General features: G+C 49.8%; 1 protein-coding gene and 1 long non-coding RNA gene across 4 annotated transcripts in view; one reads left to right on the top strand and one right to left on the bottom strand.

Annotated features, from left to right (window-relative positions):
• Positions 1-10,035, bottom strand: part of LOC149350482 (uncharacterized) — a 63,587-nt gene extending 53,552 nt beyond the window's left edge. For all 3 annotated transcript variants that reach the window (XM_089579508.1, XM_089579507.1, XM_089579509.1), the window contains exon 1: positions 9,795-10,035. The gene's annotated coding sequence lies outside the window, so the exon portion shown is untranslated. The remainder of the gene's footprint in view (positions 1-9,794) is intronic.
• A 1,570-nt stretch (positions 10,036-11,605) lies between these two features.
• LOC149350480 (uncharacterized) overlaps positions 11,606-14,446 on the top strand; it is a 30,795-nt gene continuing 27,954 nt past the window's right edge. Inside the window, exons 1-2 of the long non-coding RNA XR_016289453.1 lie at positions 11,606-12,144; positions 13,001-13,186. This is a non-coding gene — a long non-coding RNA (uncharacterized LOC149350480). The remainder of the gene's footprint in view (positions 12,145-13,000; positions 13,187-14,446) is intronic.

Below are 14,446 nucleotides of genomic sequence, written 5' to 3'. Positions count from 1 at the left end.
ACTTTTCCTGCATTGTCGCCATTTTCTAATGGCACTGCCCAGCTACCACTTGTGTGACAATGCTGGCACTGCCACCTTTAGTGTGTGATAAAAACTTTGTGCATTTATTTTTATTGTCATGTACCAATTTCATGTGCAATACTCTGCAAAGTAGTAGTGTTGTGAAATGCAATGGATCGTTGTAACGTATTATCTAGTCAGGCTGCATTATCGAGACTCACGACCGCATACACTCATCAGCATGCACTACTCGGCCATTGGACATCATTCAGTCGGTGGGACATCGCTGCTGTCGCCCTGAAGCAGGGTGAAGACACCTCATCAGGGCTTTTTGGTTTCTTCTGTCCTCACCATAATCACATGGGTAAAGGTGAGGTTGATGGAGGGAACAGCCACGTTAAGGGCGATAATACTTGTGGCTTCATTTAATTTATACAAATACCCCTAAAGGCCTTCACGACTGTGAGCATTATAAACAGAGGGGGGGGGGGGGGGGGGGGTACAGGCAGCAGACTAAAATACCAAACAATAAAACAATAAAACCACAGAAAACAAAAAATCACATGAAACTGGAATAAAAATGTTAACCGGTTATAATTCACTGTTCAAAGTGCCAAGGTGAAAAAAAAATGAACAGAGCAGAAGTCAAAAAATTCATATCAGCTAATACAAATAGCATTCAAATGATTTGATTTATTATTTGATTTATGGGTTTAACGTCCCAAAGCGACTCAGGCTATGAGGGACGCCGTAGTGAAGGGCTCCGGAGATTTCGGCCACCTGGGGTTCTTTAACATGCACTGATATCGCACAGTACACGGGCCCCTAAATTTCGCCTCCATCGAAATTCAGCCGCCGCGGCCGGGATCGAACCCGCGTCTTTCGGGCCAACAGTCGAGCGCCGTAACCACTGAGCCACCGCGGCGGGTTAGCATTCAAATCAAACAATAAACATAATTAATAGAAATGCAATGCAAAATGAACACAATACATTATGTTGTAATAATGTATGGAAGAAGTCAAGCAGTAGTTACGGTTCTCAGATGAGAGAGATTAGTTATGGGATTGTGAAATTTATCAGGATCAGTGGCAGTTTCAACACCTGAGGTCAGAGCGTTCCAATCATTGTGCGTGGTCCGCTTTTGAGAAGTACCAAAATGAAGCTAAACACGAGCAACGACAGAACAAAAAAAAAATTTCGAGAAGCCAGAGTGTCTAAAAAAACGACAGAAGTGTTCGGAGCGGGGCTCAGGAACGCGGGGAATAAGGCGATGGAGGAATCTGGTGCATGTTGCTTTCACGACAGGGATCTTGAACGCGCACCTACTGACACCAGTCCGATACATTGCCAGCTGTTCTGGGCTGGCATAACATAACGATGCTATTTTTGCATTTTCCACCCTTCACCATAGGCTGAAGTGACGTCACGCCTCGCGTTCGCTCTTGGTTATTGGCTGAAGCTTAGCGCGCGGCGTCGCTTCAGCGAAGGGCGCGAAATTCACAAATGGGATAGATTCGGGAAGGAATCTGAATCATACCGACCATGTCCTCGGCCAATTTACTGCACCTTGCCAACATGACGAACGTTTTCGCGTATACGTGAAAGTGGCAGAGTGAGTTAACACTGCTGAAGCTTTCCCCTTTACCAATTTACAACGCCCACTGAAGACGAGCCCGACACAAGTCTAGAAGCTACACGCAACAAAAATTAAACCAGCAGTCGCACATACGTAACGAAACAGTGGAATGACTGCTTCGAACAGCCTGTACTACACGCTCAAAAATAAAATGCACACTCTCCTAACCCGGAATGAAACTCAGTTGTGTTATTTACGCTTCGCTTGGGCACTACACACGACGCTTGCAAGCATTTTAAAGTGATCACGCTGGTTAAGAGTGCACCTCAGTTCAAACGCGCATATTAATGTAACCATGGAACATTTGTGGATTCGCGTCCGTAGCATCCTCCCGACAAACTTGACGGCCTACGGCCTAAGGCTTAGCACAGCACAAAAGCGCCGTCGCTAGCCTCTCTTTTCTTCGCCGCATACTCCCCCCCCCCCCTCGTACACCCGTCCATTTTCTTTCCTCCCCCGCCACAAGAAAAATATAACCAGATAGAAAGAAAGACTACCACAAAGGCAAGCTGGAGCGCCCGCGCCAGCGTAAAACTAATATAAAAATACTCTCAAAGCCAACTCCTCACCCACTCCCCTCCCCTCCCACCGCCGACCGCCCCCTCCCATTCGCTCTTGCATCACGGCCCTCAGCGAGAGCGAAGAACACCACCAACGCCCAGGCCGCGAGCGAAATAACACGCCAAGGAAGACTCGCCGTCCGAACCCCCCCCAGATCGGCGCAGCGACAAACTAGGATGGTACGCTCCAAAGGACACCACCCCCTCCTCCCCCCTCCGCCGGTCGCCCACATGGCAGGCGCCGCCGAGCCCAGCCGCCCCCGGGGAGAGCAGCCGGACCCCACCCACCGGCACCCACCACCCCGCGCACAGCCTTGATGGACTCGCCCTACCGCCAACACCCCACCCCCTCCCGGCGCTGGCGTCGGCGAAGCCGCTGTGTTCTTTGCTACGCCGCCCCAGCGCCTCTCACAGGACACGAGCGCGCAGCAACACGAAGATGAGAAAAAGAAAAAGAAGAAAGCAGATCGAAGAACAGGCCAGCGGCGGCGGGGGGTACGGGGCGGGGTACGGCCACATGAGAGATAGAAACTAAAGGGTGTTATTTGGATAGAAGCGCGCCGGTCGAGCGCTGGACGCTGGAAAGGCGGAGTGCGGGCAACGTCAAAAAGCAAACAGCTCAACGGGAGAGTTTGAAAAGCGTGCGGCGCTGCCGCTCTCCGCGGCCGGACAAGCCGAAAGCACTGACGCATCCCCTCCCCTTTTGCGTACTCCTTTCGGGGATAACAATTAATTCAGCCCTAGCGCCACCGGCAGTGGGGTGCGCCGGCGGAGAGAGAGCCAAAAAAGAAAACTGCACGGCGGGATTAGCGCGGCCGAACTGCACGGGCGGCGGGCGGGTTACATTAAAGAGAAGGAAAGGCATCGATTTTTCTCTCCGGCGGAAAGGGGGCCGCTGTTTTCTTCTTTTGGCCGCCCACAGCAGCAGCGAAACGGGCGGGGAACGGCGGGAGGAGAGAGCAGCCATTTTCGTCCTCCGCGCCTGCGCCTTCAAGCCAAGACAGCCGTGGCCGAGTCCGCCAGTACGGGCACTGCTGGCGCTTAGCGACAGTGTGAGCCGCCTTCCTCGTGGTCCACGCGGCGACGCGAGACAGGTGCGCGTCAGCTGATGGTCTCACACAGCACGTACGGCCGCCTTGAAATCCTACCGCGAGTGGAGCTTCCATTTGCTGAATGTAAACAAAAATTTTGAAAGTAGCTTTGCGTGCATAATGCATGCTCGCAAAAAGACACTGAAGATACGCGGATGATGCCCCGTCGCGGCGTCTCGGCTGCAAATACTGGGCGCGTTTGAGCATGCGTATACGCTATAGAGCAGAAGCGCTAACGACTATGATCGCTAAACACCAGCAGCTAGGCAGCGTTCCCAGCATGCGGAAGTATACAGCGATGTCTCTGACCAAGGGAGGTGCCAATTTTGGCAGCAAGTTAGTAACTGCGCCCCTATGCCCAGCTCAGCGTGTTGCTGAGCCACTGGCAGGAAAATGTGGACACCTTCACATATGCCCTTACCACCTCTTCCACAGTCACACCCAGAGGAAGAAGCCGAAGCACCAGGTTCTCATCATTACGCCAGCATTTGCCTCTTTTCTTTGCAGCCTATATTTATACCTCCGCGCGAAGTGTTCGTAAAACATTCGCGCCTGCAATTATTTAGCTCCCCGGCATTATCATAATGCTTTTACTTAAAACTGCAATTTTCAGGAGCTTAGAACAGCACGATGGTTGCTATCAGAAGACTCGAGTCCCCACGATTATGAAATTTGATTATCAGGTCATCTCTCGCCCTTGCTTCACACAAGTCGATGAGGAACAGTACCACTGGCGTTTTCAAGGAATACGGGGAAAAATTACGCGCACAACAGGTGGGGGCATCAGCCCTATAGCCTACGTAAGTGTTGCGCAAGTCTCGAAGCAAGGAAAGAAAAAAAAACATGTTCCCAGATATCTAAACGGCAAACTACATTGATTGCACGTGAGTGACGATGAATCGTTCGGTGCTGCCACGGCGCTTATCTCAGAAATGTTTCAGCTGCACGCGCAGTTGCGCACAACGCTGTAGCCACCGATCGAGCGGACCAGAAAAAGGCGTCATATTTCCGCAAAGCTAAATTAATTTTCTACAGCAAAAAGCGCGCAGCCTATAGATTCAATGATGCGTGCAACAGGTCAAGTCGGCAGAACAAGCACGCGAGAATGTTATCACGCTGAACTCGGCGACTCGGCAGGAGAAACAGTTGAAACTCTAGGGCATGAGGGAGGGAGGGAGGGGGGGGGGGGGGGTATGAGGGGGCACTGGGCGGAACAATGCGACGGAACAGGTGCCTCGTCCATAAAACCGCATGCGCGACATGGCAAGATGCTCCCATTCACTCTCTCTCTCTCTCTCTCTCCCTCTCTCTCTCAGAGCAGCAGCCTACATACACGCAACGGCTGCTGTGCGCTTCGCCGGAAGACGTGGAGTGCCTTGTTTTCCGACGGGCGAAGTTCGCCGGCGCCCGCCACTCAAAAAGCCGATCTCGAAAATTTCAAACGTGCGCTCGGCGCAGAAGTCGACGGATGAAAACAACCGCTCCCTCTCTCTCGTGCGGCAGTGAGCGCGCGCGCGTTGACGGCGTGCAATGAGGCGTGTGCATCTGCAGGGCAGCGGCAAAGACGGAAGGTGTGGGAGCAAAAAAAAAAAATGCGGACTGCCTGCTGGCTGCGGTCTTGCGGTGATACACGCTGGACAAAACGATGCGCCAAGCTGTAATACAATATTCCATCTAAAGCGATTGCAAGTGACAAGTACGTCGACTTTGCTGTTGTAACTGCGTTTAAATAAATACTACTTTGCGTCGTTTTCCGGCACACTTGCGCAGCACGCCAGTGTTAAAATGGGCCAATTCATTTTCCAGGTGTAAATAATTCTATAATGTGCTGCGATGGAGACGTTCAAAACCTTTCCTAACGTTTAGGCTGTTTGTTTTTTTTAGCCTTCTTCTAAGCCGTACTCTGACAAAGCCTCCTCCATCCCTCAAGACACCGTGCCTTTAGTGCAACGTGCTTATGTACAGTAAGCCCGAAATGAAGCGCTAACACACACATGGCGAACTTTTCTACTCATCAGCGGGATATCGATATCCATTTAGACAGGGTTTATAAATGTGTGCTTGGTAGATCCTTTACCCTGAAACAAGAGGCAGGCTGGCTGCATACTGCAAAGTAAAAAGTAAAATATTTTGTTTTGTTATGAAGAAGGTTGCAGCGTCATTCCAGTGCCCACGCGTAGATAACGGAGGCATCTTCTCGAAACATTGGCACCTTTCCTCCATCACCGCCTCCTTTCGTTTCCACAGTTCATTAAGTACTACTAACGTGGACGCACGTGCGTCCGGTCACTATACATTACAACGGGCTACAACCCGCCACTAGTTTATGGCTCAAAACAAGCGCTAAATCCTCGCAATAAAAAATTCTCCAGACACCATTCATGACGGTTCGGCACAGACCTGACGCGGGCTTGATTCGAGCGGTTCGCGCAAGCCAGTACGCAGTTGCACCTCGTATACGAGCAAGATGCGTGTAGCATGAGGCACACCCTTGTTTCGCACGCTAGGCCCAAAGCTGCCTGCCATTTACAGAAACAATTGCGCAATACCACAGTTTGACAAAGCCTGCCTCGGGAAGAAGCGAATGTGGAACGCGTGCAGGAACCACGATTTGGTTTGGTTTGGTTTGGTTTATGGGGTTTAACGTCCTAAAGCGACTAAGGCTATGAGAGACGCCGTAGTGGAGGGCTCCAGAAATTTCGACCACCTGGGGTTCTTTAACGTGCACTGACATCGCACAGTACACGGGCCTCTAGAATTTCTCCTCCAAAGAAATTCTAGCCGCCGCGGCCGGGATCGAACCCGCGTCTTTTGGGTCAGCAGCCGAGCACCATAACCGCTGAGCCACCGCGACGGCGGTGAACCACGATTTGCTTCTGGTATTTGTCTCCGTGCGGTGTGCAGCTCCGCAACATGTGCCTCGTTTGCCAGACGCCGTGAGCGTCGCAATACGCTGGAATGACCCGAGGTGCCGTTCGAGAATTGGGGAGTTGGAAAAGGGGAAACAAAAACATGGATAATCCCGACAGTTTTTCCACCCGTCATGTCGACAGCTTCCACAGTCCTTGGCAGCCATCCCCCATTACTTTTACAGCACCACACAATACTGCGGCACCCCAACGTTCATTACTTGCAGCCCAAAAGCGTAGCATACGATCACTGCTACCCGAGCAAGCCATATGAGCTGCCGATGGCGCGATGACCCAAGACCGCGCGACAGCGTGGCGATGCAGAAGTGTGATTAGACTGCGTGCGACCAACGTGCGCGTAACCTTGAAAGAGTGGGGGTAGGGAGGAGACATCGGCAACATATGAGCCGAAAACAAGGCAAAACGATGTTATGGAGAGCATCCACTCACCATGGATGTCACGGAAAAGAAAAGTGGGAAGTGCCCGGAAGAGCAGCTGAGCCAGAACTAAGTACGCGCAGCTGCAACGCGTGTAACTTTGCGGACTCGGCGAGGGGCAAGCCGTGATAAACACAATGCGATGCACAACACGAGATGCAATGCTTCCTAACATTCTCCCTGTATATCTGGATCAAAAATTTCCAGCCTCCTGCATCTTGAAGTATGGCCGAAAGCTCAAAAGCCGCTGGCTTACCACAGCGTGTCAGCGAGTATCCCAAGCGTTTTCATGTGGACAGATATTTCGGGGAACACTGAAATATGCCTTACAGAGCGCGACGTTCATTTAGAACGTCTCGAATTTCGGGGGCATTTTGCCGACTACTTAACGATAATACTGCAGAAGGCATGAAACGACAACACAAGCGCGGTAATGCTCCGGTCTCTCGCGTTGCCTAAATCTGCATACCAACTCTTCTGTAATGCATAACGGACACATCGGTATTTTTCCGAGAATAAAAAGACTGCCGTCGCGATCAAGAAGTCTGTGACAAACAACTAAAGGTAAACCAAAGACCTTACATCGTACAAGAATTACAAAGTTTATTACAGCCGTTCAGGTCACGTTCGAGTACTAGTGCCACTAATACCAGCACTAGCAGAAGTAATACTAATCAAGTAGCAGCAGACCTTCGGCACAGGAACTCTCAGGAGTTCACATAGCAAACATTACATGTGATTTTCTTAGTGGCCGAAAATAGCTCCGGAAGAAGCTTATGTGGAGCACGTACTTTTAGATCATTCCAAAAAGCCTTCGGTGACCTACTGCACATGAAACTTCGAACTTAGTCGCACTAATATCTAAACCTCACATCTGAACTGCACTGGATGCTGCCTCATGATTTTATTAAGGTAACCGACCGCACTTTATTCGCAGAAGCATTGAGGTTAATGGATTTTCACCTGCCGAGGCAACAGTGCCCGTAGTGAACAGCTCTGGTTTCATTTTGATCACCTGAGGTTCTTAACGTGTAATGGAATACCGCTGCACGGCCATTTTCGCTTCACTCAGTTGAACGCCACGCCACCGCCGCGGGTTTGCAGGAGCAAGGCGCGGTTTGCGAACTTGCATTCGGTGCACCTCAAGGAACCGTTCTCTCTCCAGTGTCATTTTTACTGCGTCAGCATATAGCCCTCTTTCACCGAAAAAGTCGGTAAGTGTGTGTGAAGCCTCCATCTTCCGGAAGCACTCTCAGGTGGTGCTTCTCACTTGACGCTATTTGTTTGTCCATGCCAAATTTCATCATTGTGCACTGCAGTTACGGTTTAGTACGTCACAGTATCAGCTAATTTTGTAATTGTGCAACTGTATTGGCTAGATTTACTCACGATGTTCAGTCTGTTATAGCCTGTATTTACTTTTCCTACTTGCCCTTCTTGTTGCACATACGTGTGCGCTGGAGGGATCGCCAGTAATAATGTTAGTAAAATTACATCGCATTTCTTGGACAACGGTCTCGTTAGCAGCCCAGGAGGAACAGGGAAGGAGGGAAATTTCGAAACTTTGTTTCGCGATCGCGCAGTGCAAAAATATGACGTTAGAAAGCGGCTATACATCTATGAAAGGTTGATTTTTTTTTTACTATTTTAATTGCAGTTTTTTTTTTATTTTTCCTGAGCGCAGGCACTATATCCTGTCTTAAACTGCGTCGTGACGGAGATTAGACACTAACTTTCACCAGCGCGGACAACATTCGAAAACATCCACGAGGCGATACGGAGCGCTTAACGTGGTAAAGTAAAAGTTCACAAGGATGGTCAGACAACTTAGAAACGTTGGGTCAGACTGCATTTCAAATATGGAACTTTTACTTGCACCAACGCAGGAACAAGGCAACTGTGATAAAATTGACGGGCGGTCGTAAGATGTCACGCGACAAATCTACGTTACCAGTACTGGTTCCGCATTTCGCTTTTTACAATGATCGCCTTCCCCTTACGTCTTTGAATTCGATTTCGCCGTCGCCCTTTAATTCCGCTGCTGCTTCGCTGCAGTTCCGTTTCGCTTCAAGTTCCGCTTCAGGAGGGTGGTGTGCGGAGGCTGCGGACACAGACTGCGGCATTATCGCCGATTGCGAGCTATGCTGACTAAGGCAGAGAAATCTAACGTACTGCGTAACATCTGCTGTCAATGAAAGTTCCCGTCGGTAACGTGGTGGTAAAAGCATCGAATTTAACAACGTTTCTTCAGCATACAACAAATTTGCAGCACACTGGAGACCGGTAGTTACAACGAAATCGCATAAAAAAGCAAAAGAACTTCGCGCGCCTATTTCTGTGGTGCGCGAACCGTGTGCAACCCTGTGGTGTGTATAACCGTGCGCAAGTCGCCAATACTCTGTGCACACAACTATCTTTGAGTACTATTAAAACCAACTGAGGTTGTCCAGTGGGTAGGACGCTCTAATGCTGACACACGATGTCGCGCGTTCGACATCGGTCACATTTCGATGGAGGTGACATACGAAAATGCTAATGTAATGAGATTTTGGAGCATGTGAAAGAGCCCCAGGTGATCAAGTTAATCCGGAGGTCACCATTGTCTACGGCGTGCCTCATATATCCCAGGATGCTGCTTTGGGACATAAAAATTCAACTTTATTTAAGATAAAAGTCCCGCCGTTCTATCCGGGACTTGCGCATTTAGTGTAGTCGAAAATCCCTTCGCAACTCGCAAAAACGAGAACGAAAGAATGAAGCGCCGTTTATTTCAGGCTACAGTGAAGACCGTTACAATTTTGTGGGCGCACAGTAAGCCGGCGAAACGAATACCAATGTGAGAAAGGCGTTTCTTACCCGCCTGATCACAAAGCAACAGGAACACTCCGAAGGCCGTTCACAGGACCAGGGCGACAACAATTGGAGTACAAGAACTCCCCGGGAAGCAAAACGTCTCGACCAAAAACACAAACGAAAGCGTGAAAGTGCGCGTCATAGCCAAACACAGGTTCACAGGAGTAGGGATTCACTCGCTGCCGATCCAAGACCGCGTCCATGCTGTGTTCAAAACTCGCGGTGCCCAAGACAGACGGCCTGTTATTCTAGCAATGGTGTTTACAAGCGGGCTGCTCGTGTCTGTCTGTCCGTGCGTCTACTCACCCGCACTCCGGCTTGCGCAGTACCCGGCGCTGCGTTGTACGCCACGTTGGAGTTCATTTTTTTCCACCGGCGAGACGACGCTCCCTGGAATACAGCGAGCGTCTCCTTTCCGGATAGAACCCCTGCCGCCCACTCGAGGAAAAAGCGTTTCTACCACCCCCCCACGTACGTGAAGTCCGGCAGGGCCAGCACAGCTGAGCGCAAGGCGCGACGTACGGACAGACCCCCAGCGGCCGGCGCGCAAACCACACAACGGAAAAGAGGGGAGAGAGAATAGGAGAGAAAGTGAGATCGACCAAGCTATGGTTGCCAGACGAGTTTGTAGATCGCTACGACCCTACTGCAATTTTCGCGGCATGCGGTTCACATCTGTAGCGTAAAATTGTTTCGTTTTTGTCTTTACAGTGTGTAACGGCAGCAAAAACTTTTTTAAATGACAAGAATGTGTCATTAAAAGAGAACTACGAGAAAAGGGTGCCAGCACACGGTTTAAAGCCTAGACTAAACGTGAAACGAAACTGAACTGGAAGTAGCTTTCTGGCTTTTACAAGAGCATAAAAACTAACGGGTTGTTTGTTTTTTTCTGATTATATCCGTAATATCATGTCACAGTAACAATGGTGCAGTTATCCGAGTGCCGCCTCCTCGTGTCCCATAGCAAAAGCGGTAAAAGCGCGGGTCGGTGCAAGCGTGGAAGCCAAGCTGCCTGGCGCGGACAGTTACGCCGCTGCTGCTTGTCGCTGCAAAACCGGTTCACCACTCTGGAAGTGAGCCGAGAAGCATTTCACATCCCAGCAAAGTTTGTAGACTAGTTTACAAGATAAAAGTGTGGCGCTGGTACTATTTTCTCTCAATTTTATTTTTTTCGCGTAGCGACACGACAGGAAAAGAAGAAAGGCGTCGTCCGCTAATAGCTAATCGCGCGCCTTGCCTTTTTATGGTGTTACCTTTTCGCTTTTCTCTGGAAGAGAAGAGGACAGTGGGAGTGGCTGCAGAGGGGCCGTTTATAGTTTCTTTCTATTCTTGTTTTCGTTTGGCGCGCTGCTCTCTTCCCTTTATCTTTTTGGGTTGTTTCATGTTTGACGAGCTCCGAGGCCCTGGCGTCCATTACTCTATCTTGGTGGGTGCGCCCCTGCAGTGGAGAGCGTAGGACGGCGCAAGTAAAAAAAAAAAAAAGTATAGGAGAGCGAGAGAGAAGCGGACCGGGGTGGGTGGTTTGTGAAAGCAGTGAAAGGGTCGCAGAGAAGATGGCGGTAGCGAGAGGAACGGTGAGAGGGCTAACACCGGCGAAGCGGGAAGCGCTGGAGCACTGCCTTTACATCGTGGGCGGCTGACGAGGAAGATTGGAAAAGCTCAACGACGGGTGTGCGCAGCGGAGAGGGCGCTGAAGAATCTCGGCGGCTGAGGAGGGAGTATTACGAAAGGGACGCTTGGACTTCCATCGGCGTTTGACCAGGTTTTGCGAGTCGGTCGGGTAACCTTCTGTCGCGAGCAACTGCAGGCAGCGTGTGCTTATGTTGTAAACTCTACGCGCCTGTATTTCGGTTGCAGGAGTCAAAGCCACTCACGCGACAAGAAAGTACGATGAGACTGGTCGCTTGCAGGTAGCGGTGATTTTTGCAAGCTTACCGTATAACACCTGTAACGCAGCTCGTGTACGGTCAACTATCCTGGGCGCATGTCAATGTACCTTGCAAACGTCGCACACTTTTTGTGTGCGCTGTGGTTGATCGATTTATCGGGTCCTAAATTTACGAGCCAAAGCAACGGCTATAACTACTATAACGCATGCCGTAGTAGAGGGCGCGATTAATTTTGGACCCCGTGGTTCTTGACGTGCTGCGAAATTTCAGTGCACGGGCATTTTAGCATCTCCCCTGGCACCAAAGTGCGACTGCCGAATACGAATATTTCGCGGGGAAAGGAAAAGTGTTTCTAGTGGACAGTACCTTGCGGAAAGGGATGATGGAGGCAGAATATTGGGTCGCAGTGGAGTGCCCCGATTTAATTTCGACCACCAGCTGACCTCGCATAGCACGCAGGCGTTTCTGTATAACACCATCATTAAAAATCAGCCGCCGCGGCCGGGATTCGATCCCGCGACCTACTGCTCAGCACCCAAGCACCATGAATAAATCACTGAGCATAGCCTTCTATGAGCCACCGCTGCCGGTATACCTAGTTTTCATTGACGTCATAACGGCCGCCATCTCTGGGTCCGGAAAGCGCAGCGAAAGCCTCGGCGTTTTGCTAATCCGCCCATCACCAACCGGTTCCCGCGTACACTGTGGAAGCTAGCCACAGTACCCAAAGATGGCGCCCATGACGACAGATGAACGTCATAATCGCGGTGAGTGCAATAAAAAAAAAGCATCTTACTGACGGGAAATCAATTATGCTCCCAAAGGTGGTGCCCCTAATCGGGGCCCCATACTTGAATAACACCATCTGCCGGGCTAGTTGGTTGCGATCGATATGTATCAGCAGCGCGAACACAAAACAGGAAGAAGGAGAAGATAGTACAGAGCGCTCCATACTATCTTCTCCTTCCTGTTTTTTGTTCGCGCTGCTGATAGAGATCCCCCATACTTGCTTGTTTCTTCAATGCCTCTCATGTACAGAAGTGGTCACGTCTTCACACTTACACCATGTGCGCATATGTCATGCATGTATACATCAAGCCTAAAGACTGGAGCCATGGACTCGAGCTCCAGCAAGCACAAGAGTTCCTTCACTTCTTCAGCGACAGTCGGTGGCTATTCTTTACAGCTCACCAATATGTTTTGTGCTATAGTATGTTAGGAGTATCCGGAGTCGCGTTGAGTAGGGCTCAGTGATATCAGTGCTGTCTTAGGTAAGAGCAGTGTAGGGCGTTCGTACTGGATTGATTTAAAATTAAAAAAAAAGTTGTCAGCCCTTTTGTTTTACTTCGTTAGCAGTAGTGTGTGTGTGTGTATGAGAGAGAGAGAGAGACAAAGCCCCATCCTCCAGAAGCCTCTACCCGCGAGAAGCGAACGCAGCCCCGGAACAAAAAAGCGGCAGCGAAATCAAATTCAAAGACGCAATGGAAGGCGATAATTGTAAAAGCGAGATGTAAAACAAATACTGCTGCCACAGATCTGTAGCACCACATAGTATGATCCAGTGATTTTATTATTATTATTACGAAGGGTCCAACAGTTAAGACATGTTTTTGTTCTTCGCAGGGGGGTCTACATCCTGCAGGCATTTGGTGTGTTGCTACACGTCGACGGACCTGCGCCATTGTCGGTTCCCAAGCTGACATTGCTGACGGCCGACAGCTGGTAACGGGTTTGCGACTAGTCGTAGGCCGGTTTTTTCGACCAGACAAGCGCGGGCACAGGATGAACCCGACAGCGGCCGTGTCATAGGTGTGTCATAGGTGTCATAGGTGTGGTTTACTGCATCCCCCTCTCATGTGGGGCTTCATACGTTGGCCATTGGCCGCTGTATAAATGTCCGGCTGCGGCAGCGTGCCAAAAACGTAGAAAATAAGGATACTAATGCGAATCTCGTGCAGCACCTTGCTCTACTACACGTGTAGAGCAAGATTTGAGCAGTGACCGATTCTTGGCAAGAGCAGTAATGATATGGCTAGGCTCCTTTTAGAGGCTTATTATATCAGAAAGTTGTAGCGTTGTGTGATTGACACGTCTGTACACGTATATTCTGCAGAATGTGCTTTTTTAGATACGTTTTTTAATAACTTATTGTTCGACTAAAGTGCTTTTTTTTTTTTGCCTTCTCTACGCGCATGCTCGCCATTCCCTTCCTGTATGCCTTGTACTACAGCATGAATAAACAGGTGGTAGTAGCGCTCGTGAACGTCGTATGTGTCCTCTCCTGTCCCTCGTTTTTTTTTTTTGCGCTGACTTCTTCACAACAGCTTAATGGGACCCTGAAGTGATTTTGACGCTCATATTCTAATGCAACAAATCTGTACAGGTGGTATTTGCGAACATTCGAGCCGAATTTTGAAGCTCTGCGTGGACTCTACAATTTACAAATAATTTTTATAAATTGCTGTTCGCAACCGATCAGGACGACACCTCACCGCGTGTTCTTAGCCGTTCCTATCCCGATGACGTCAGTGAGCAGTCTGGGCGAGCCTTCTCATTGGGGCGTTCCCGATCTACGTGGGCGGGATGGGGCGCGGTGAGGTACAGTGCCGACCTGTCTGCTTTTTTTTTTCTGGCCCGTCGGAGTGTATGATTTGAAGGGGTAGATGAGGGAGTCATTTTTGATCGCCGACATTACCTGTGTTAAGCTAGGCTTAAATTTTTTGCGGTGCGGTGATGAGCGACGGAATACTGATAGCTCGTACGCTTTTCTTACCCTCAGTAAATACCATTTCATGGTCACTTTAATTAACGTGTCAAGCCTACAGCTGGACTGTGAGGGCTCCTTTATAGAGGATCTCGTAACACGGCGGGACTCATTTAATATTTCTTGGATACTCAGCGTAAATGAAACTTTCAAATTAGCTTGTAGCCAGTCCGCAACCTTTTTTGTGCGCCACCCTTAACATGACTCTGAAGCGCTGCCATGCCGCAGTACTTGTGCTGCACTACATAGCTCCTCAGTTGACAGTTCAACACCGCTTGAACACTAGCGTACAGTTGGGGTCAAAA

This window comes from Amblyomma mixtum, chromosome 3 (genome assembly GCF_055824585.1).
Source record: "Amblyomma mixtum isolate Tamu chromosome 3, ASM5582458v1, whole genome shotgun sequence".
NCBI lineage: Eukaryota > Metazoa > Arthropoda > Arachnida > Ixodida > Ixodidae > Amblyomma > Amblyomma mixtum.
Note: the sequence above shows the minus strand (reverse complement) of the source record. Positions and strands in the feature narration are given on the sequence as shown.